The sequence below is a fragment of the Sciurus carolinensis genome, chromosome 2 (genome assembly GCF_902686445.1).
Source record: "Sciurus carolinensis chromosome 2, mSciCar1.2, whole genome shotgun sequence".
Classification (NCBI taxonomy): Eukaryota; Metazoa; Chordata; class Mammalia; order Rodentia; family Sciuridae; genus Sciurus; species Sciurus carolinensis.
In genome coordinates this window covers 179372424-179398957 of record NC_062214.1, presented here as the reverse complement: position 1 = coordinate 179398957, position 26534 = coordinate 179372424, and positions in this window count along the sequence as shown.

Genomic DNA, 26534 nt, shown 5'->3' with positions numbered 1-26534 from the left:
GAGAGCTTGACAGACCCACTGTGATTTTTTTATATCAACTTTACTGGGGGGCTGGACATCTGGTCAAAAATTATTCTGGCATGTACATCAAGGTGTTTCTTCATGAGGTTAACATCTGAATTCACAAACTGAGTAAAACTCCTTCATGTGGATGTGCCTTGTCCAATCAGCAAAAGCCTGAATACAACAAAAACAATGACCCTCCTACTGGCAAGAGAGAATTACTAACTGTTCTGAGCTGGGGCATCAGCAGCTCTTTCCTACCTTTGAACTTGAACGGAGACCACTACCATTGAGGTTGGAATATACCATCAATTCTCCTGGGCCACCAACTTGCTAAGTGCAGAACCTATGATTTCTCAGTATTTGAAAACATTTGAGCCAATGCCTTGAAATGAACATCTCTCTTATTCCCTAATAAGTAGACCCACAGATAGGATACGTACATGTACATGTAGTTGACTTATACATATGTTTCTATTTTTCTGGAGTTCCTTAATACATTCACCTACTTGAAGCAGAAATAGAAGTGCATATTTCTCCTTCCTTGCTTTATTTAGAGTAACATGTCTTGTTCTCTAGTCCTTTCATTAATGTCATGTATCATTTGCCTTTTTGTAGTCTAATGAAATAGACACTGAACTTATCAAAGTTCTAACTGACATAATTAAATCTTGGGAAAATTGCAGGAACTTCTAACCCTCAGTTTTCCTTTCTGCCAGATTTGGACAAAAACATCTCTAGAGCATATAATTTTGAAAAATAAATGGCATCATAAAATGAAAAGTGTCCATCTGATGACTCACAAATAGAAGGTGTTAAGTTAATGTTTTTACATCTAATATAAAGTATAAATCAACCCAGGTTCTGTGTGGTTTACATTCTTGTCTACATGCACCAAATTATGGGGTATAGTGATGCTTAATAATTATTTCTAAGCAACAATGAACTATACTGACAAAATTTTTTTTCTTATTTCTAAAACTATACATACTCTTATGTGCCTGGAATGAAGACGGCGAATGAATAGGTTCCACCAAATAATGTCACCCACCACCAGAGAGCATGTGACCACAGCACAGAAATGGACAAGAGAGTTCCTGTCTTCTCAAAGGAGGGATTAGATCATCAAGACAAACAAGACTAATACCATGTGTTGGAAGTATTTGTGAGGAGAAATTTCCTATCATCTCCAGAATACCAAAATCAGAGTCAAAGCTGGTTATTCCTCAAATGTTATTGACATCAACTCAAGTGAGCATGTCATGTTTCACTCTCTTCACTAAGGGAAACTTCTCAATGGAAAATAGTCTGTTGGCAATTGAGAAAAATGTGTATTTGTATTGTATATTCCAGGATTCTCAGCTTGGCTATTCCTGTTTAATCTATGACTACTCCTTTGAATTGTGTTTTTCCCAACCTGAAAATAAACAGGCCTTTTGTGATGTTCAATAATAGAATTAATGGAATCAATTATTTTGGCTTTGTGAGGATATAAGCACAGAGAGAGATGCAGAGTACCAACTCCTGATCTCTGTGTAATTAAATTTTTTAAAATACTATTAGCAAAATTTGAGTTAGTGAAAAGAACACTTAAGTATATAAGGTCTTTAGGATTCCAATCTCTTCATTTTGAAAAAACTAAGACATGGGAAGAATATGAAAATGTCCCACTTTTGCAGGACTACTTTTGAACAGCATCCAGGTGATCCAACTCGTTCTTAAATCTCTTGGTTCAGCAAATACTAATTATCATCTTGTCTCAGACCTTGTTCTAGGAACGAAGGACACAGGGCTCTCACAAAACTTTTATTTTGCAGAAAAGTCAAACAATAAAAAAATCAGACAAATAAGAGAGTCTTAGATAATGAAGAGACTCTGGATAATGTGCCAGCATGATGGGGGTACCTCTTTAGAGAGAGTTCTCAGCAAAGGCACTTCCAAGAAAGCCATATTCGAGCTAAATCAATGATCACCAAGAATGAGTCTGGTGAAAATTTGGTGAAAGTTCCAGGCAAGGGAACAAATGCAATGGAATAAATGCAATGTTCCTGGAACAGAATACAACTGACAGAACTGAGGGACAAGAAGGAAAGCCACCATGGCTAGAGGTATGCCTGTGGGGGAAGCGACACCAGACTGAAGTGTAGACAGCCACGGTGAGAAATCAAAACTTCATTTGCAAAGCGGAGGACACTCTTGGTCCAGTGCTCTTGAAGACAGGTGTCTCCATTATCATGATGCCGAACTTTTTCTGGCAACAAAGGGCTGTACTTCTGGAAAAAATAACTACAAAGCAGATTTGGCTCCTTTGCTGTAGGATTTTATTTATCTGCAATATGAGGCTATTCAGTAAGCTAAATGATTCCACAAAACAGATTCCCCTGGATGGCCCAATCCATTTAATCTACTGAAGGGGTGCTATTTGTTTCCTCTGGGCTGAGGCAGAGTTGTATGTCCAACTTGGACATTATGTAGGCGTCGAGGAAGGGAAAACCAGGCAAGTGAGTGATGACGGATGGCTCGCCTCTGAGGAGTACACTTCCTCCATGCATCTGCAGCAGCAGCTTCCAGCTTCTTCTCTAGAACAGGGGCCAACTCCACAAGCTCCTTAGAGACAAGAAAAATTTTTTCTCATGTTTTCTTCTTGCCTGAGGAACACAGGTCTGTTTTAAATCAAGCTCCCCTGTCCAAGGCTTACCTGGATCTTATATTGGAAGGTAAATGAAACGAGTGAAAATTGTTTTGACTTACACCCAGTGGAGTTAGAAACACATTCAGGCATTCGGGGAGTGATAGAGGCAAGTGATGATCTTAGCAGCGAGGCTAAAGTGTTATCTCGGGTCATTCTCATTTTCCCCTCTGGTAATTGTCATAGCAAATAACATCCATTTATAGGGCCGATTTTCTACCAGACACCTATCCAGTTTAATCCTTCCATGATATCAATTCCATCTCTACATGAGGACCTACTTTATAAATCTTTACTCTATCTGTCTCTGCTGAGCCAGAAAAAGGAAGAAACTAAAACTAGAAAGCATGTGTCTCCATCTTGGGTCTACTTGATGTGAGAGAACAGACCTTACCTTTTGCAATCATGTTTATTCTGCAAGACTTAATTTTCAATTTCATAATGTCTCACAAGTAAATTTAACACTAAATACTAATACAGATGATACCAGAGAAGTAATTGTCCTTTTTTTGGGGGGTGGGGAGGCAGTGCTGGAGATTGAACCCAGGGCCTTGTGCATGTGAAGCAAACACTCTATCAACTGAGTTATATCCCCAGCCCCAGAGAAATAACTGTAAAACAACATTCCATGAGAAAGAACAGTAAGCATTAATGGAACACATTTATTAAGCACTTACTAAACCAGCCACCATATTATAAGTCCATCCAATGCATTTTTCCTATTTATTACTCAAAATGGCCTAATGAATGGCCAAATCAGAATTGTGCAAAACCTAATCTCAACCAAAATTGGAAAATATATTAGTTATAAATTTTTTAATCTGTAATTAAAATTTGATGCTATTTTAGGATGATAGATAATTTAGGATCATTGATTATGAGAATAATCTGCTTTATCTCCTATATCTGGGATCAGCAAACTACAGCCTGCTGCCTACACCTAGTCCCTCACCTGGTTTTGTAAATAAAGGTACATTGGAACACAGTCTTGCCCCTTAGCTTATATATTGTCTATATTGCTGTCATATGGCCGTTTTAATGCTATAGTGGCAGAACTGAGTAGTTGTAACAGAGACCACCTGGCTCACAAAGTATGAAACATTTATCATCTAGCCTCTTATAATAAGAGTTTGCTGACCCTTACTCTCTATCTACAATAATTATCTTCACACGAAGATCTGGCTTATCCACAACAGGTCCTGGGGTTTCCCTGCCATGAATAAACTGCTAAACAAAACGGGTATGTGGCATGAAGCAGTACACTCTCCTGGTGCTCTGTTGGTAAGATTTGATTTGCCTGTGGTGCCTACATCCCCCAGCTGTCCTGGGTTTGGCTGCTACCAGCTTATGGATGAATTCTCCTCATGAGAATCATGCTGCAGTGTCTGTCTGGGGCCAGCCCTCTGGAATCGCTTGAGAGGTCATGCTGTCCTTCCGCAGGGAGCCCCACAATGACCCACCGATGCTAGAGTACAAACCGCTAGCTTCCTTGCCTTAAGGTAAGACAAGCATGTGGCGCCATGGTCCAGGGCTCCCAGAAGAACATGGCTGAGGATGGAGTTCAGCAGAATGCACAACTCCCCATTCTGTCCTGCTTCCCTCATTCCTTTTCCTGGTTTCCCCTGGGACAACTCCCTCACCGAGTCCCTCAAAGAAGTATTCCAGTCTTACTAGACACAAGGCAATTATATATGAGGTACACTTTTTGTCCTTACATAATTTTACAGAAACGTGTGGCATGTCGTGTATTACGTGATGAAGTTGGGAAGTCAAGGAGGAAGAAATGGAAGGCAGCAAGGTGCCATCCGGCTCTACCCTACTGTAAGTTGGTGTAGTCTCCTGGGTAAATGATAAATCTAGGGAAACCTCTTTTTTCTTCCTTTCCCTACCAGAATCATTGTCCCCTAGGACAGCACACTTAACTGGCTCCAGCCTCAGAGACTGCAGTCACCCAAAGCCACTTAAAGTCTTTTCATTGTGTTCACTTCACAGATTGATGCTCAAGCTTTGTCAACCTACACCCTCATCAGCTAGGGACACTGAAAGCTGCAAATGACAACTGAACACACACAAAAATGGCCCATTTAAAAATATATTTGATATCTGGTTCCTTGCCTGACATATTCCCTGCCACATGAACATCAGAAGCTTACTGGAGTGGAAAAAAAAAAATGAGAATTGTTGTCTTCTGAAGCACAATTTGTCATACACTTTTTAGCAAAATTATTCTCTTTATTCTGTTGATATGCTTAGAGTTCAACAAATATTAAAAAAATAAATAATCTTCCTGGGGTTCCTCTCTTTGGTCAGGGTCACCCCCCAACCCCACCCTGTGAGATGCTCTCCTCCCAACACATTTCACACCCCTAGGAAGAACAGCCCCGTTGGAGTGTCTGTTAATAAACACCCGAGGCATTCTCTTTAGCTGAACAATTAAGAAAGATTTCTAAGAGACTGAACCATGTGTGACCTAAATTGGCTTTAAAAATGCTTTTCAGAGCCCAGGGAGCAGCATTTGCAACATAATCGTCTTCCACCTTGACATTAATTATGCACCATGGTGTTCAGAGAGCAACTCTGAGCCAGGAATATAAGTGTTTGTAAAGTAAACATGTCAAGCAAGGCAGAACATTGTAAAATGAAGAAAATATTAAATTCAATGCGGCTATGATCCATTCCTCCACTCTTTTTTTTTTTTTTTCTTTCATAAATCTTCCACATTCAACCTATAAAGGGATGGCATTTCCCTCTTCAATGAGAGATTAGGTGACTCAACAGTGCTTATGGTTTGGATTTCTTGAAAGAGAAAAAGAGAAAAGGAGGTGCTTTTTTTCCACTTTGTGATTGAAAATAAAAAGAGCTTGCTGATTTAAAGAGCTGCACAGCCTTGGGGAACCTTTAGAAAGCATTCTCTATAGGAACAATTCTTTGCTATATAGCCATGGGAACTGTAATCTCACTCCCCTTTCTCCATTATCAAGGGCATTTGCATGACAGCAGGATCCTAGCAGTTCCTGAGTGCACCTATTTCTAACCCCTTACATCTTAATTTAGTGTCATTAGCCCTTGTAGGTGGCATCTTTATTAATTGTTATACATAAAACTCCATGTCATAAAGGATCTCAGCTTTAGCAGGAGGCTTAATGAAACTATTCCACTACTTATAAGGAAAAAAAAAAAGAGAGTCAAAAGATTCCAGTGGTTTTCAAAATAATTTTAGCATGTCTTCAACGAAATCTTGTGAGGAAACTCAATTTGAAAAGAAAACAGAAATCTCTTTCACACATATCCCCCAACAGTGGTTGTGAGGATAACTACTCCAGGGAACTCTCAGGGCACCTGCCAATCTCAGTTTGGGAATCAGTAATTTGACCTACTCACAATTTACTGTTGTCTTCCAGAGTAAGTATTTTAGGCTCACTAACAGTGGCCCTTTAACTTTCTCTTTAAAGTCATTCTACAGAAAACCATCTCCAACTAATAAGATCTCAATTATTGGAAGATAGTTGAAATACATTTTCCCAAGAAATGCTGCCTTTATTTCTTTAGAATATCCAGCAATTAAAACATCTCTGCCAGGAATCTGATTGGTAGAATCTGTGAACACATTAGAGGATCATAATATTAAAGAACAGGAAAAAATATCAAAGAAATTATTGCTGGTATAACAAAACTCTTCGGAAAACCAGAGCTTTCTACAGTTCAAAAAAATTAAATTTTCTCTGAGAAGGAAATGAGCATGTGCCTGAGAGCTGTGAAGGAAAATTTGAATGAACCAGAGGGTCCACAGTAATTTTATGAGATCAAATGGGGAGTGTCTGGGATATAGGAAGATCATCTCCTTGGTGAGAGACAGACTAATTCTAATGAGAATCCAGGGGTCTGAGATAATGTTCAGCTAGGAAAGGGATAATGTAGAAATTCAATTGCAGTCATATGCTTTGAATTTCATTAAGAAGCACACTTGTTCTCATGTTGCTTCAAGAGCAAATGAGTGGTGTTTACGAAAAGTCAGATTTACATGAACATATGAAAAGAATTTTAAACTAAAGTTGCCCAATGAGAAAACAGACAAACAGAAAAACTTGAGAGGTGATAAATGTCTAACACTAGAATCATAAAAGCAGAGCAAAGAGATCTGGTGGGAATTCATTAATAGATTTGGTGCTTGGGTTACAAAACCTTAGAAGTCCTTTCTCATGCTTAATATAGATGTATGTACACATATATATCAAACTAAAAGATGTATGTACACATGCATATATAGTTGGTATATTCTAATTTGATTGCATTAAGTACAATAAGAAGTCAAAACATAGTCTATCAAATGTCATTATTAAAATGTCCTTTATCACCAAGAGTATTCTAGACCTTCAATTTCATATATGTAGAAAAATCCACATATATAAGGGAAAATTTTGGGATCCCTAATGTGACCTCCTAAATGGTTGTGAGATTGTCCCTCAACATTCAAATTGCTCATATCTGCTCACAATACAACTTAGAAACAAGGGTAATAACCATTTCACTCTCTTCTCACATAAGCATATATGTAAAATTGTTTCTCAAACTGATGATGAAACTTGAGTACAAAGGGACACACAGAAGAAAATATAACTTTAAATAACAGAACTTCAGAATTAAATGAGTTTTTCTTTAATCCCACGCTCTAATTTTGTCTAAAAAACTGATCTGCATCTCATTTCATCCTAATTAGTTTCCCTTTACCTTCCCTTTGGAAACACCAAACTCCCTCTCAAAAGGCATCTCCTTCTGTTCAGATCTCAGTTCCCAAGTTAAATATGTCTTCCTCAGAGGCACGTTTCCTAACTATCCAATGGAAAAACAGACCCTCTTTCATTTATTATTTAGTTGCTCCTGTCTTGTTCTTTGCCTAAATAATTGATTTATTTTCTTAATCTCTAAGTCTGAGCTAAATTGAAACTTCCATATTTGTTCTGCTTTACAACTGTGAATTCAAGATGAAAACCAGAGAATTCTCAATAAATATTTGGTCAGAGAATGAACAAGTTTGAATTCATGCAGAGAATCTTTTTCATGTGGTCAGTTATAGAAAGTCTCTCTTTAAGACTTTCAAAATTTATAACCACCTATTTTGAAGCATTGCAGGGTTTTTTAGTTTATCTTTTTTTATTTTTTAAAATTTTATCATAAGTCAATAATTAATTGAATAATAATTATGTTGTATTAGATATTCTGTGGGATATTAGTAGATGTTTCAGTTAGTATAAACTCAAAAACAGATTCTATTTGGATTTATAATATAGACTCAGAAACTCTCTGTGAAATTATGTAGTGAATGATATCCTAGAAATAAGAAGCATAGCACTTTGATACTGTAGGACAGAGATAAGAGACACCCAGCATGTTTCTTTAATTTCTTTCATCTCTGTGGCATATGTATGTATGCATATTCACACATATACATATATATGCATATATGCATGTATATACACATATGATATGTGAAAGATTGATAATGCAGAACAGCACATAAAAAGGGTTATATGCATACTATAAAATAATTTGTTATTAAATATACCTTTCAATGAATCTGTAGTCTTAAATTTATTAGATAATTAAACTCAAAGAAAATTTTCATAAGCACTTATAGAAACCAAGATGCGTATTTCTGTTTTATTATACCAGCAACAAGTTCTTCCTCGATACTTTAACTTCTCTCCACAGTTACAATCCCTACTTTATTTCTTTGTGAATTCACATATTTTTGCCAGTTCTTGACATGGAGAGGAAAAAAGCACTCCACTGGAGGAGCACCCTCTGGAAGGCACCTGCCTTGGAGCTCAGATGAAGCTTTCAGAGGACATACAAGATATGGAGAGGGACTACTCAGGGCAAGAGGCAGTTGGGAAGGTATTACAGGGAGAGGGACTGGCATTGCGAGACTGAGGATGTGAAAGAAAGCACGGTTACTTCCAGAAACCGAAACAAGTACAATTTGGCTGGAGTGTGGTGTCTGTGGGGTTAGTTGGAACCACAAGTGGCAAACCATGGAGTTGCACAGGTGAATAGGGACCACATCATGAAAGCTCATTTAAGTCAAGTTCAAAGTTTGAGAGAATTTAGCAGCAGAGTTGGTTTGAATATGGCGTGAGCAATAAGGGAATTTGCTTCTTACAAAAAATAAACTTTCTCCAATTCCATCCATTTATCTGCAAATGCCATAATATTCATTCTTCTTTATGGCTGAATAATATTCCATTGTGTACATATACCACAGTTTCTTTATCCATGCATTTGTTGAAGAGCATCTAGCTACTGTGAATTGAGCTGAGTGAAATAAGCCAATCCCTAAAAACCAAAGGCCAAATGTTTTCCCTGATAAGTGGATGATGATAATATAATGGGAGTGGGCTGTAAGAGAAGAATGGAGGAACTTTAAATTATGAAGGGGGAAATGAGGAGGGGTATGAGAAATGGTGGAGTGAGATAGACATCATTACCCTATGTACATGTATGATTACATGAATGGTATGAATCTACATCGTGCACAATCATAGAAATGAAATGATGTACCCCATTCATGTACAATGAATCAAAATGCAGTCTGTAAAAATTTAAAAAATAAAAAATAAACTTTCTTATGATATTTAATGAGTTTTTGAAAATCTGAAGTAAACTTGGCAAAATGTTATGCTTTACTCAAACAAAATAATGTTTTAAAAATAACATTCTTTATACTTTTAAAATCTTAAGGAAAGCACAGACTGCTGTATAAAGCAAATGAATAAATAAGAGCATTCACTTTCTGCCTTTCCATATCCAGTAGTGTTACTGTGAGAGAAGGTCATGTGAAATCCAGACAGTGGCCCTCGCTTTGCTAAAAATCAGAATCCCTAACAGTTTAAGACTGCCTGTGGAAGCACAGAAAAATTAATGTTTGGATTTCTTGCTTACTGCAATTCATATTTGTTCATTACATCAAAGGAAATGAGCCAAACAAAATTTATCAGAAGGTAATTGGACATACCCACATTACGCCCAGATGTGTATTGCTGCCTACTGAGTATCTTCATTATACAAGCATCTGCTTATTGATGTGACTGAATTATGTTCACCTTCTGACCTGAGTCATGCCCTTCTGTGACCAACAGAAAATGTCTAAATGCTGCCATGTGTCAGTCTTCCACTTCAAGTATAATCTCACATATCTGAACATGTATGGTAATGTATAGTCAGTAATTCTCTACAGTACTTTGCTTCTGAACTTCTAAGTATAAGCCAAACACACAACGAAGTTAAGTGGGGGCCTAGAGTTGGGGAGCTTATACTATAGAGTGTGAATCACCATCATTACTTGAGACTCCCTCTCTTTCCCTCTAACAAATTTGTATCTGTGCTCCAGATGAAGATTAGATGTCCTTTGAAAGCAACACCATAGATTTATTAGCATTCAGCTGCAAAATCACCCCAAATGCTAAGCAGCGCTCAAATCATCTACGCCATTTCAGGGAATTTTCTACCAACCAGAAATGATATACAATTAAAGAATGATATGGCAATAGTGATTCTTCTCCATGACTTTACTTCCTCAAAAATGATGGCCACGACATTAACTTGTTGACTTTTGGTATGTGGAAAAATATTGACAATGACCTATAATCAAATGTTCTTCTTCCATGTAGAGAAGAAAAGAAAGAAAAAAGAAAGGAAGGAAGAAAGAAGGAAGGAAGGAAGGAAGGAAGGAAGAAAAAGGAAGGATAGACTTAGAAATATGTTGGGGTATCTGTCTCCTTTGAGTACCACAATTTAAAATTTCCCATCTCCAAAATACCATTCATTGCATCATTTTATAGAGAACTATAAGTGTCCTACCCAGACTATGAACCTAGAATACACAAACTGACAGGATTTTTCATTTTCCAAAATTAATTAACACACTGTCTGTATAACAAAGTAGACACTCCAAAAAGTTAACAAGCCCCTATTGACTTGGAACCATGGTTTCCAGAAGAACTAGGCTTTGTGAAAAAGCACTGCTGAGTCAGAAATTAGCAAAAATCATTTTATACCCTATTGGCATGTGGTTCTCTATTTCAAATGTGTTTCTTTCAAAATAAATCTGCCAAGAACAGAGCCCAGGTGTTGACAGCTGGTTGTATCCATTTTCATCAATTGCAGAATTTCCAATGTGGTTTAGGGGTGAAAGTTAAAATGAATACAAACTTTTCCCCAGTATTCCTAGCCCTGAAAGCAAAGAAATCTGAAAAGTTTTAATATTTGCTGAAAACATAATGCATTTATAAGGTTCCAAAAGAAACAGGTTTGTCTATATAGTTTTGCTAAAATTCCATGGAAATAAATGCTTTTCCAAACTTATTTAAAACAGGAACAGAAATTTAAGAACTCCTTAAAGAGTGCAAGAATCAAGGGCCTGCACTTTTTATTATTCTTGTAATGGTTCACCTACAGACCTACAATGAGTTGTCTGCATTGGTTTTGCTTTGATGGAGAACTACAACCGGTTCAGGTGACTGAAGCACTTACACCTTCCAAAGTATCCTGACAGGTGTCCCTGCCTTCACTTTAAAATTTAGGTTTTTCTACCTTCATTCTTTCCATAAGTGATAGTGGCCATTGTGTCCTCTATCCATCACTACCAAAAGTAATCATCAAAAATACTTTAAAATGCAATGGGTTTAAAGTTCTATTACATCCAATACGAAGAGAATGTGAGTAACCTTGCTTAAAAGTATGGTATGCAAGGCATTCCAAAAATGAAGGTCCTATCGTGGCCCAAATGATCTGCTGCTACTGGTAAAATGAGAAGCTGTGGTTGGTAACATTTATCAAGGTTTTAATGAGAGTTGCAGAGGAAGCTGTGGGAGGAAGACAGGTTAAAACCCTGAGAGGTTTTAGAGAGCCAAGAGAATGAAATGAACCTAGAGCTCTGAAGAACTGATCCAGAAAAGCAATCTTCAAGAAATGCAGAGGAGGAAAACTCCAGAGATCTCTGAATATGTGCTGAAACTCCCTTCAGACTCTATATCATGACTCATGATTTACAAATTGTTTTGGCATATTTTTCCTAATTATAAAAGTACTAATGGAAATCTGGAAAACTATTGAAGGAGTAACTATGACCCATTAGTCCAACTCTGAAACCTCCATGAACACTGTGCCTCATTTCATTCCAGACAGATATATATTTATGTTTCATATAATTGAGAACACACTGAATATCTAATCTTTATGTCTTACTTTTATTTTACTTTTCCAAGGGTTATTAAAAACTCTTTTGATACATAATGTTACAGATGCCCTATTGTGTACTCAAATATTTGCTCAGCATTGAGTGTTATATTTACAGCATTTCATAATTATTTTCAAAACCCACTGGGAATTTATAATCACCAAAACTCAAAGCAAGAAGATGTCCTTCAGTAATTGAGTGGATAGACTTTGATACATCCATAAAATGTGCACTATTCAGCAATAAAAGAAATGAGATATCAAACCCACTGCAAAGACTTAAATCTTAAATTCATAATGCATATTGCTGAAGGGATGATCTCCTGACCTAAATATCTTTAACAGAAGTAAGTGAAGTATGCAAGACTAAAAGCAAAAGTTAATATACATAAGAATTGTACTCTCAATAAAATTACTTCCATGAGGATATAAAATGAAAATTCTGAATATATGTGTATATGTGTATGTATATCTGAACACACCTTCATTTACTCATGAAGAATGGCATGAGTAAATTAATAGTGTATAATGAGAATCAGGTTTCACACTGTTGGAGCATGAGGTTACGGAAAAGCAAGGGCTGGAGATTCAAATGATGCATAAAGTAATGGATTAGAGTTGGAGACATCAATAAGAACTCATGTACAGTTCAATACAGACATCAATGTTTACATGTGGAAAGTTTACAGTGTACAGATAAAGGAGTTAGAATACACTTACTTCTGTCAGCTGAGACAACCCACAAACACTGACACCCCAGTAGCAACAAGCACATCTAGCACCCAAATCTTGGTTTCTAACACCATTCTTCAATAAAAGGATAAGGGCTACTTGGAGGGATGACTGATTCTAGCACTGGACAGGAAGCAGACAAGGTGAACTCAGAACATCCAGCAGATCCAGAAAACAAGGAAGCAGTTTTAAAAACACAGTCATGGTCCATGTCAAAGGGAAATCAACTAAAAGAGCTTCTAATAGAAAAAGCTGGAACATGGGAGCAACAAAATAAAGTAGTATTGGATTATAATCCAAAGTATACAATAACTAACTCTGACTCTATACTCTTAGAAATAAATTAATCAATTATGGAAAATAGGCACATCTCTCATGCAAAAAGTTTTCAAACAATTTATATAGACCTTTTTTTGCGGGGGAGGGGGGTATTGGGATTGAACCCAGAGGCACTTAACCACTGAGCCACATCTCCAGTCCTTTAAATATTTTATTTTGAGACAGGGTATTGCTAAGTTGCTTAGGGCCTCACTGAGTTACTGAGGGTGGCCTTGTACTTGAGATCCTCCTGCCTCAGCTTCCCAAGTTGCTAGGACTATAGGTATGCACCCAGCTCTATAGATTCTCCAGTAAGTAAATTCAATAATTCCAATCCTTAAATACAAGATGCTCATAGTGACGTTTTCAAAGAGTAGAGCATCAAAAAGAGGATCACAGGGTAATTTGGCACTGGAGAAACCTAACAAATATCACCTCAACCAGCCTGATCAAAGTTAACATCAACATGTATCCTGTTGATAGTTTTTTTTTTAATTGTAAACAAATGGGATACATGTTGTTTCTGTTTGTACATGGAGTAACAGCATACTATTTGCGTAATCATACATTTACATAGGGCAATGATGTTTGATTCATTCCATTATTTTTTCCTTCCCCCCACCTTTCCCACTCCTCCCACCCCTCTTTTCCCTCCTTCAGTCCCTCCTTCCTCCATTCTTGCCCCCCTCTCACCCCCCATTATGTGTCATCATCCCCTTATCAGTGAGATTTGTCTTTTGGATTTTTGAGATTGGCTTATCTCACTTAGCATGATATTCTCCAATTTCATCCATTTGCCTGCAAATGCCATAATTTTATTATTCTTTATAGCTGAGTAATATTCCATTGTATATATATATACCACAGTTTCTTTATCCATTCATCAACTGAAGGACATCTAGGTTGGTTCCACAGTCTGGCTATTGTAAATTGAGCAGCTATGAACATTGATGTGGCTGTATCTCTGTAGTATGCTGGTTTTAAGTCCTTTGGGTATAGGCCAAGGAGTGGGATAGCTGGGTCAAATGGTGGTTCCATTCCAAGTTTTCTAAGGAATCTCCACACTGCTTTCCAGAGTGGCTGCACTAATTTGCAGCCCCACCAGCAACGTATGAGTGTACCTTTTTCCCCACATCCTCTCTAACACCTATTGTTGCTTGTATTCTTGATAATTGCCATTCTAATTGGGGTGAGATGGAATCTCAGTGTAGTTTTGATTTGCATTTCTCTTATTACTAAAGATAGTGAACATTTTTTCATATGTTTGTTGATTGCTTGTAGATCTTCTTCTGTGAAGTGTCTGTTCATTTCCTTAGCCCATTTGTTGATTGGGTTATTTGTATTCTTGGTGTAGAGTTTTTTGAGTTCTTTATATATTCTGGAAATTAGTGCTCTATCTGAAGTATGAGTGGCAAAGATTTTCTCCCACTCTGTAGGCTCTCTCTTCGCATTGCTGATAGTTTCCTTTGCTGAGAGAAAGCTATTTAGTTTGAATCTATCCCAGTTGTTGATTCTTGCTTTTATTTCTTTTGCTATGGGAGTCCTGTTAAGGAAGTCTGATCCTAAGTCAACAAGTTGAAGATTTGGACCTACTTTTTCTTCTATAAGATGCAGGGTCTCTGGTCTGATTTCAAGGTCCTTGATCCTTGTGAGTTGATTTTTGTGCAGGGTGAGAGATAGGGGTTTAGTTTCATATGGATTTCCAGTTTTTCCAGCACCATTTGTTGAAGAGGCTATCTTTTCTCCATTGCATATTTTGATAGTTTTATGTGATGAAAATGACACTTTCCCTTTGTGACCTTCCTCTCCAAAACCATAACTTCAATCCAATCTTGTGAAAAACATCAGAAAAATTCCATGAGAGGGGAATCCTACAAAACAAGGGACTGATAGTCCTTGAAATTGTCATCAGAGAAAACATTTGACCTTTGGTTTTTTTTGGGTTTGGCTTATTTCGCTTAGCATGGTATTCTCCAACTCCATTCATCTACCTGCAAATGCCATAATTTCATTCTTCTTCAAAGCCGAGTAATATTCCATTGTGTATATATAACACATTTTCTTTATCCATTCATCTGTTGAAGGACACCTAGGTTGGTTCCACAGTTTAGTTATTGTAAGTTGAGCAGCTATAAACATTGATGTGGTTGTGTCATTACTTTTTACTTTACTTTTTTACTGTAGCATTACTTTTTAATTGTGAAAAATGTACAGCAATGCTATGAAATTTTCATAATAGAGGAAAATGGATGCAACACATATGAAAACTCTCCTATCTTTGCAACATTTCTATAATTCTTAAACTATTCTAAAGTAAAAGGTTATTTTTAAAACCATCAGTAGTAATATTTTAATCCCAAAATGTTGTCCTTATTTCTGATTATTCTGAGAGCTAGAATTACTGATTAAAAGTAAATGAATATTTTAGGACCTTTTGCCAATCATTTACCACTAATTTTTTACTAATTTAATACATCAGTGATAATGTTTCAGTCTATCCCACTACAATAGTCCTAAATAAAAGTGACTTAGATCTTAAATCTTCCTCATACAAACCAACTATGTAATAAATGCTAATTTTAATGAAACTTAAATGAAAGTAAGTCAGTGTAACATACAGGATAATTGTTCAAGGCAGAGTAACGCTGCATGAATTTGCATATGGCTCAACCACTTTCTGACTATGTGATTTTGAGCAAGCTACCTAACTACTCTGAGCCTCATTCTTTCTGCTCTGTAAAATGGTGGTAGTCCAACATCACTTCCATAGAGTTTTAAGGAAAATTAAATGAGGTAATTCACACAATTAGTACAATAAGTCCTTGTTGAAAGTTATTATTATCGGCTTTTAGCTCTTCACTCATTCAGTAAATATTTATGGAAGAACCACTGTGTGTTAAACTTCTTTGTTGGAAGTTTCTGGAGAGGCAGTGGTGAATAAGACAAGATGCCTGCCTCAAGGAGGCTTACAATTTTGCAGTAGAGTCAGAGGAGTGCACAGGAAACCAGAGTGTTATGGAAAGTACGCAAACTTAAACTTCTTTGCTGGAAGGTTCTGGAGAGGCAGTGGTGAATAAGACAAGATGCCTGCCTTAAGGAGGCTTACAATTTTGCAGTAGAGTCAGAGGAGTGCACAGGAAACCAGAGTGTTATGGAAAGTACGCAAAAGGGCTAAGAAAGGCAGCTTTGGAAGCATCCTTAGGGAAGGGGACCACTGAGCCAGGATGCAGAGGCCACACAGGACATAGGCCTGTGTTATGCTGAGCTGACATAGACTCACTCATTCTCTAGAGTCCATTGTGCCCATTTCTTTCCATGTTCCGTGACCTCACACTGGCAACTTGATATTAGCCAGGGTGTATACTGTGGAAATCACCAAATACTGCAAATCAAGGCTCTGCCCCTCCCCCACAAATAAGCAGTTGTTAAACATTTGCCAGCACAGAACTGCTTAGTCAATCACATCAAGAAGAAGGGAGAGAGAGGCAAGGAACATGGTGTCCTTGAGAAGCTGAAAGGAGTCTGACTGAGCTAGTGCGTGAAGGGTTTGTGAGGGTTGATAAGTGGGGACCAAATCATGTAGACCCTTTTAAGCCAAATTAATACATTTAGAATTTATTCTGGGACAATAGAGAGCCATTGAAGGGTATGGAACAGCAAGTAGAGTGTGGTTTATGGGTTAGAAAGATTCCCTCTGGCTTTAGAGGAAAGGGTAAAATTGAAAATAGATATGGTGTGTTTAAAATTTTATGTGACATATTGATTACTTGGATTTGATCATTGTCTTTTTCTCCACAGAGTGGTATAATTGAAGTGTCATTATCAGTTGACATTTCAAAATGTTTGTACTTTTTCTTTGTATTTTCTACCTGGATTTTTTTTAAGTTACTTTTTTACGAACTGTCACAAAACCATAGATTGAGTCTTAGCCCTTTTGACAGTTTTATTGCATTTCTAACAGTTCCTAGAAAGTTTTCTTCTTCCCAACCCTATAGTTATGAAGGGAGCAAGACCTGAGACTCGGAAATAAATGAAGAGGTTGTTGGAGAAAACAGGGTGAGAAATAATAGTGGTCTGAACTTGGGTGGTAGTAGTTGTGGTCGTGGTGAAAATATTTAGGAGGACGTTCACGGTGGTGGAATAAATCAGGAGAGTGACAGACACAAAGAGAGAAGAAAGATGATCAGGTGTCTGGCTGACCAGTGGTTACTGAAACAACATAATATGAACCAGCGAAGAAATAGTAATTTAGTGCCAGGGTTATGCAGTCAAGAGAACTAGTGGAGCCAGGCATGGTGGCGCACACCCGTAATCCCAGCGACTAGGGAGAGCAAAGCAGGAGGATCACAAATTCAATGCCAGCCTAGGAATCTTAGCTAGACCCTGTCTCAAAATAAAATAAAAAGGGCTGGGATGCAGCTCACTGGTTAAGCACTTCCCTAGTATGAGTGTTGCCCTGATTTCCATCAAAGGAAAGAAGATAGAATGAGTGGGTTTGGCAATGGAAAAGAATGGTGAGTTTGTTTGAGTTTGAAATGTCTTTGCAAGTTTTAAGAGGAATTGTGAGAGAAATTGGGTACACATATTAGTCTGGAGCTCAAGAAGAGAGAAAAGACAAGTTCACTTTGTGAGAGAAAAAAAAAAAGAGGCAGGAAAAGTCTTTGTCCGTTTGTCCATTTGTCTGAAGACAAACAAGAGAGTGAAGTCTTACAGAGCCAAAGCACACAGCACATTTTCAAGAAGAATGGGCCAGTTAGCAGTGTGCAATTCTGCAGTATTTGCAAGGAAGATAAGGACTGATAGTCTCTCTTTGTTGTACCTACTCAGAAAATGAAAATCATTTCCAAGAATCGGACTGTGTTCATTTCAGAGGGTGTCAAAATCACGCTGAAGGGACACACAGTTATCATGAAAACTCCCAGAGAAACTTTGCAGAGAGACTTCAGTCACATCAATGTAGAATTCAGAATCCTCAGAAAGCAAAAGGAGAGCCTCAGGTTGACCAACGGTGGAGAAACAGGAACTGGCTTTGGTGAGCACCACCTGCAATCGCATGCAGACACAATCAAGGGCCTTGCACCGAGTTTCTGTCACGAGATGAGCTCTGGGTAGGCTCCCAAAAGAAAGTATCTCTTGTTGAAACCAGGAGTTTCTTACACAAAAAATACATTCTCAGGGATTCCATGAGGCCAAGTTTAGCACCTCAAGATCAGAAAGATGAATATCATTGAAGGAATTGACACTGAAGCTATATCAAATCCAACTTCTTTGATTAAGCAAACACAGCAGTTAAAAACAAGAATATCAGAGAAATTAGGGATGATCTCTATGTCTCTGAAAAAGGAACAGTCTGAGGAATAAGATCTAAGAGTTCCCCAGCTATGGAAACTAAATTTGGATGAGTTCTAAGACATAGCTGTGAGAGTTTAAAGATAGAAGGAAGGGAGGGATAGAACTGAAACGTAACCATTCGGTTTCCCATTAAGACTCTCATGACTTACAGAACCATTTTTGTGAAGTGGTTGGGGCCAAAAGCAGATTGCAGAAGAAGTAAAGCATAGCAAAGGTAGACTATTTTTTAACTTTAATTCATGGTTTCTGCCTAGCAAGATGAATCATAAGTTAAATATGTCCTTTATGACAAAGGTATGACATAACCCAGTACTTCTGACTCTCACACCAAATATCCCTTATAATAAAAGGGCATAGGTAGGAACCTTGTTATGTCTGGAGAGTCATAATTTACCTTGAGAAATGATGCAGAGAATGGGAAGCAACCAAAGAAGGCTGTATTGACCTGCAGGACATACCCTGGACTGAGACTAGCAATCCAGCACACTCCTGGCTCACCATGAACTGATGGCACAAGTTTTGGCAAGTCACTTAAAGGCTCTGAGTCTCAGTTTCTTCATCTGTGAAAGGAAGGAGTTGATTTGCATTCTTAAATTCCTTTCCAATCCTAATTTTCTTCTTTGTTTGTCAATGAGAATGTTAAATCAGCTGAATGGAAAAGAACAAAGTAAAAATCCTTTCAGAGCCATTGCTAAATGCAACTACGTTCAAGAGTTTTGAACGAAGTTCAAAGAGGAGCAATTTTCCAACAAGGATGCATTTCCAAGAGTGCTTTCCTCAGTCATAAATTTTCATGAAAATGGGTCCATATCCAGAAGTCATTGCCTGACTGAAAATATGAAAAAACAAACAAGCAAAAGAAGAAAGAATATGGCATAGTTTCTATTTTGACATTCTTACATGGAAAACAGTTTTCAAACTCAAAGGTCAACATGCTTTTATGCAGTTAGTAATTCTTCATTAAATGCTTAATATTTTATTGAACATAGTATACCTACGGGGAAACACAGGAATGAATAAGACATAATCTCTATATGCAAAAATCTCATTATACAGAAGAAACAGAGGTAAAAGACTCTAAGGAAAAGCAGAATAAAATAAATGTCTTGTATAAAGACACAAGCCACATACACATGAAGCAGTTGGCTTGGACTAGGGCCCTTTTGATAGAGAAGATGGCATTCTTTGCTTGTCTTACAGAACAGTTTGTTTTCTTTGCTATTCTAGCCAAGAAAAGATAATGATCCTTTGGATTGATGGAACAATTGGAACAAAGAAAATGAGACATGAAAGTTCATAGTACTGACAAGAAACCATGAGTAACATATGTGGCAAGGCTGCATTTTTAGATGCTTTTAAATAAGCATTTATTTACAACCCAATGAAATTTGTCCTTGTCTTTATTATAATCACATTAATGAGGACTTCAGTCACAGTGTCCTCTTTTTAAGGGCATTAGGAAGAAATTTCTGTCTGGCTTTACAATTAGGCATAGTTACATTTTTTTTCCCCCTAGGAATGCCATCTATCTTAATCTTAGATAAAATCAAATTACTCAGTAAGTCAAATTTCCTTTTGGAATTGCCTGTTAAAAGTAGATACCTCAGAATCAAATTACCTGGATCAAATAAAAGGTTCTTTTCTGGTACAAATATGTTTTCTGTAACAAGATACAAATTAATAAACATTTGTATATCACTTTTAGAATTTCCAAAGTTTGTCACATTTATCTTATTAAAACTTATTATTATTTTAACAAATAAAGGGTTGAGACTCAGACCAACTAAATGATTTGCCTGAGGTTGCTCACATTGTTACTGGAAATCTAGAATTTTGCAGACAAATGTTTACTCCACATCTAGGCTCTTTCTGTTGTCTCTACAAAAAATGAAAAAAAAAATCATCTTATTATCTTTTTCAAGTTACATAAACATACACATCTATGTTTATATACACAGAGATATATAAATTTTTATTTAATTGTCACACTAATCCCAAGAAAGAGTTACTTGTATTCATCCAAATGTTTCAGAGATCTGAGACTCTCAAATGTTCCAGGATTTGTCTAAGATCAAAAAAAAAAATTTTTTAAAAGATTCAAACTGAAAATTCATAACACTGATCCTGGGTCTTCTCCAAAAGATTATTCCAGGAGGAGTGGAGAGTCTCCCATCTGACCATCAGCACCACTAGGGAGAAGCTCAGAGTTGCAATTCCAAATTTATTCTAAACAAATAATTTTATGTGTGTTATATTTATTGATGTGAAAACACCATGGTTAGGAAATTATAAAACCATCATCAACCTTTGCAATGCAGTGTTGCTCTGTCCGTCGAGCAGAGTTTAGGAAAAGGAGGATAATGCACAGATCCTAGGCACATAAGGCAGGCAGGGTGGGCACAACAGTAAGAAGAGGAAGCTGTGAGATAGACGCTTTCATCCCCAATTTCGCCACCTTCACCATCCTGCCCCAGAAAGGCTTCAGAAAGAAGGAGGAATTCCATTGTGCTGTCCCCTTTGCCTCTTTTCTGTGAAATAAGGGGGGGGGGGAACGTTAAAGATATGTATTTCCATTCATCTGTTGAAGGGCATCTAGGTTGGTTCCACAATCTAGCTATTGTGAATTGAGTTGCTATAAACATTGATGTGGCTGTGTTATTGTAGTCTGCTGATTTTAAGTCCTTTGGGTATAAACCGAGGAGTGGGATAGCTGGGTCAAATGGTGGGTCCATTCCAAGTTTTCTGAGGAATCTCCACACTGTTTTCCAGAGTGGCTGTATCAATTTGCAACTCCACCAGCAATGTATGAGTGTGCCTTTTTCCCCACATCCTCGCCAACACCTATTATTGTTTGTGTTCTGAGAGGAGGGCGGGGGTGGTGGTATGAAAGATGGTGGACTGAGACAGACATTACCCTATGTACATGTATGATTACATGAATGGTGTGAATCTACATCGTGTACAACCATAGAAACAACAAGTTGTACCTCATTTGTGTACAATGAATCAAAATGCAGTCTGGAAAAATAAAAAAAATTTTTTAAATGAAAATGAAAAATAAAAAGATATGTATCTCCAATGGTGTTCATTTGTCAAGAGCCTGACTCCCTTTGTAATGGGTTACTTTTCTTACAATAATGATCTGGAAAAGATGAAAGTCAATGAGTTGTTTTTTAGCCTTTGAAGAGAGCACCCATGAGGCGTGCGTTGGCCTGGGCTTTCTCTCTCCCCGTGCCAGCTTATGGGCTCCACAAGTCATGTTTCCAAGCTGACTGCCCTGATGAGTCATAAAAGATTGCACTGGGGTATGAAGGTGGACTAAGTGGAAATGCAGGGCTAATCTGTCAGGTCCAACAAAGATAAATATCCCAGCAGCACTGCCATATTTCACAGGGCACAGTGTTGACTATAGACCTCCTGACATGATAAATTTTATGGCCAAATGTGGTGGCATTTCTCAACCCCAGGTCTACTAAGGATGGTTGGTCCTTCTCTGATGGGGTCAATTGTGATAAATTGCCCTGTTGAACTGCCCATGAAATATGACGTTTCAGGTTAGCCAAATTCCCTTTGATGTGCATGCCCCAGTTAGCCTGAAGATGTGTACCAGAGGAAATTCCTAGTTAGAAAGATGAAATGGTACCAGGTATGCCTTTCTTGTCTCCCTTTTCAGTGGGGCAGCAATGAAGAGGAAGGTTGTAGAATCTCTTTCCTGGGAATATTGTGGACAGATATTCTTCCAGAATGGCAGAAGATGGAGGGCGCTAACTAGGAGAGAAAAACAAGAGGACCTGCTCAATTTCCTGGGTCTTCTGTTAATTCCCCTGGTATGGAGCAACTACTCCATTTTTTTAAAGTTAACTTTCCCCATAAATAGACACCTGCATAGCCAATGAACACTTCCAAGTTCACTTATCCAAAGTAAGAAAAGAATAACATTTCCAGAATTAATTTGAGTAATTAATTCAAGCAATTCTACAGATTTACTTCAGTGTCTTGAGTGAGGAAGAAAGCTTGAAAACTTGTGTAACCTATCCTGTTTTTCCAGCTTTTCAAGACAGGTTTGTGATGACAGCAATAAGAGAAGTTCACAGTACCTGCAGGCAAGTGTCATCATGATCTATCTCCAATTAATTCATCCTTGCACACAAGAAGACTCTGTCATAGTTCAAACTCTGTCACAAACTCATTCCATGATCCTGGGAAAGTCACTGGACTTCTCTGGGCTTTGGGTTTCTCATCTAGAAAATAAAGGTTATTATACTACATTATCCCCAATTTCCTTCCACAGCAAAACTTCTTAGTGGCAAGTGCCATGAGGTGCCTAAAAGCACAAACTCTGGAAACAGAATGCCTGAGTTCAAAACCTAGATTCTCCACTTATTAGCCAAGTGATCTTCAGCAATTCATTTAATCTCTTCTATGAAATAGGAATGATCACATAGCACTGATCTCATAAGGCTGTAATGAGGATTAAAGAATTAAACATAGGTAAAGTGCATAAATTCATGGACAGAAGATAGTGAGTTTTCAATAAGTATTAACTAACATTATCCCTGATGTCTATATTATTAGTGTTCAAAATATTATGACTAGTGCAATATATATGGGCTATTATATAGTAAAATAATTAACATTTATTACTATCTCATTTTCACCTGTAACTCAACTCCTACATGTAGACAAATTATTGTCAACAAGCAATAGGACAGAACTGTCTAGAATTAGTATCAATCACTGTATTTCCATTTTCTTTGCAATGTATGTCATTATCATGTTACAATTTGTAACATGCTAAACTCATCCCTCCTTTTATTTGGTCACATCCCCATCTCCTTCCTTAATAAAACACACACCCTTAAGCCTCAGTCACTGCACAAATTTCTTTCAGTTCCAGCTGCCCACTATTTCTACACTATATTCTTCCTTTTCCATCCTATTACAAATGTAATTAAGTGTCATTAATGAGATAATGCTGTAACTGGGCATGAGGGTAATGATCTCAGGTTAGTAAATTGTTCTCATTATTTTCAAAGTATTTATTTACACAAATTGTATGTGATTTTTCCATGTACACAGAAAATATTTTTAAGAGCCTACCACATATCAGACCTTGCAAAGGCTCTTTTGGGCCCCAAACAATAAAGTAATATATGAAAGTCTCTTTTAAATTTAGATTCAGGTAAATTTTCAGTTATGATCCTCCTCTGGTCAAGCCATACAATGCTCATTTTGTAAGCAAAAAGTCACTTTTAGAAAGTAATTCATTAAGTTACAACTTGTTTTCCCTTCTTAGGACTTATATAGTACAGGTATATTTTTCTAGCCATGCCTGACTCATCTGAATACCAAGGGAGATATAACCAAATAGTCTCAAATGTCACTTCCTAAGCCTGGAACAAAGTCAAAAATTGTATTCCATGATTAGAGCTTAAGTAAGAATAGACAGGAAATATAATACACTCTAAAATACTGACTAGAAGGATACACACCAAACTGATTATCTCCAGGTAGTCAACTGATAGATAAATGTTATTACTACCTCAAACCTCAAAGCAATGTTGTGTATCTCTCTGCTTTATCCCTTTCCTGTTCCTTTGCACCATTATTATACGGGCTGCCAAAAAGAGTCACATGTAAGTAGCTTTCCTGGAACACTAAGTCTGGAGAAATTCTGAGAGAATACTCATGACTTCCAATTGATTGATAGATCAACTGAGAACAACTGACATATGATGAAAAAGTATAGGCCTCAGAGTTCAAAGACTTTAAGTTCCACTTTTTCCATTGGCTATATTCAATCACAAACTGCTCATGTATCCTCTCTGAGGCTTAGGTTTAGCATTATCAGATGCAGGTTTTCATGATTTGCAAACACAATCTTTGGTTGACTGGTTATCTGTCTATCAATGCAAGAGAGTCATAGTTTTCCCTCATCTTCCAGAAAGCGAAGACTCAGTGAAGTTACAAGAGATAGCACAGGTGAATTTCAAATTTTCTACATACATTTTGTTGTAGTTTTTACCATTGGATCACCCCATCTAAATATTAGGGTTTTATTCCTAGGTAACTACAGTAATATAGACAAAATGAACTTTGATTATAGGTCAATATGTTCTCCTTAATTTCAGGTATAGAGAAAAATGTCCAAAGGAGAAGCACTTGCTCTTTCCACCAAGCTTAAGTCGTGATAAGCATATCTTATTTAGCAGTGGGATTCTCTCACATGTGACACAGTGCCTGGGATATACCTCGAGTTCCACAAATAGAGCAAAATCTTTCCAGTGAGTGACGTGAGTCCAACTCTTCACTCACATAAGATGCCTGATCACATTACCACATTACTGCAAGATGAATGAGAAGCCATGCAGTTCACCCAGAGGGTGGCGGGCATAGTGTGTACAATCCAAATCCGTGTAGCCACACCGATGTGGCCTGTGCCACCTCATTGTAATTTTTCTGACTTAATATGGATTCTGGGTCTTCTGACTGGATGGGACTTCCAGGATGGGAAGAACAATTACTGCCATATCCTTGTTCCTTTTCTGGACCCGAATCTGAGTCGGAATGAAGAACATTGGAAATATGAAGATCCAGCTTCTACCTTCATGTTTTCCAAGAGAATCTTTTGCTGCTGTTTCTTCACCTGATCTCACCCTCCCCTTCCTACCCAATCTCCTTTCCCCACCTTCCTTAGAAGACAATCTAAGACAACTTCAATCAGGAGCAAAGAACTAACATCAGTTGCCAATGGCCGATTACTTGCCTTACTGGTTTTTACTTTTCATAAATGAATATATATAGTCATAAGGATGACCTAGATAAATGAAAGGATGGCGATGGCATATTTATTACTTACTGGGATAAGTAAAGCTGGCATGTATCAGAGAAAAGGATATTCTCAACAAGATTTGAATTGCTTTTTTTTCCTCTCAAAGTGGGAGAGGTAAGAAAGAGATCAAAGAAGAGACTTAAAGAAAAAGAGAAAGACATTCATACTAATGATTGACCCAATTGTGTCTCTAAAGATAGGCTATACTTTAAGAAGCAAGCAGACTCACAGACAAAAATCCTCTGAACAGCAATATTTTAAATTTGGGATTTTCACTAAGAAATCAATTACTTTCCTATAGATAGTGCACAAACCCTCCCCTCTCTTCTCTTAAATTTTACCTAAGAGTTTATTTTGGCAGTCAGTTAATTTGATCAACTCACACTTCATAATATGCATGAGCATTACACATTTTTTGCCTTCAAATTTGAAGGAATCTTCCATACCTGCCCCATCAAATTGCATTTGGCTACCACTTAGCTTACAAAATTTATGATCTGTGAGCTTCCATGACCACTAACAGCTGTCTTGACTTTCCCTGGGTCTGCAGCAATAATGGTTTAGAAAAAAATTCATAAGTGTTTGGTTTTGAAATACTGTGTTGATCTACCAACACTAGAATAAGAAAAAAGTTTCTGTTTCCTTCAGATTTGATTTTAATAAGACTCAAGACTGACATAAATTTCCAACCAAATGGGACCACTTTAAATACTGTGGAATGGTGATTTTTTTCTTACTACTTGATTTTAATATTGCATTTTTAACTAGGAACCATAAGGCATTGTTCAATAAATATTTAATGATTGCTGTAATACAGAAGATACTGTGCTAAGTCTTGTCTAAGACGCAGGCAAAAATAAGACTTGACTTGCTTCTAATCCAGTTATGCCATTATAAATATAGGTATATATGGATGTAATGGTATTGGAAGAAAATTATATGTGTGTTATGTGTGTGTGTGTGTGTGTGTGTGTGTGTGTGTGTATGCACACATAGTATTTTAGAAAGAGCGAGGAAATGACTCACAATATAAGGTAGCATATAGGTTCAAATAGAAGCATGACAATAAGTAAAGAGAGAGACCACAAAGGAAGAGTGGAGCTATCTGAGAATTCAGATATGAGTTCTGAGTTGCTCTCCTCAAAAATGGGACTGGGTTTCAATTCATGGAAGGAAGGGATTGGCAGATATGAGATAAAACTGTCAATTTGAAAAATATTTTAAAAATCATGTTCAAATGATATTTAAGTGCCAAAATTTAACAGCTCTTATAAATCAGGCTAAGGAACTTGGCCTTCATGCTACAGTTAAGAAAAAGTCATTCAAGGATTCTGAATTGTAATGTAACATTGAGAGAGCATTATGTAGAAGGAT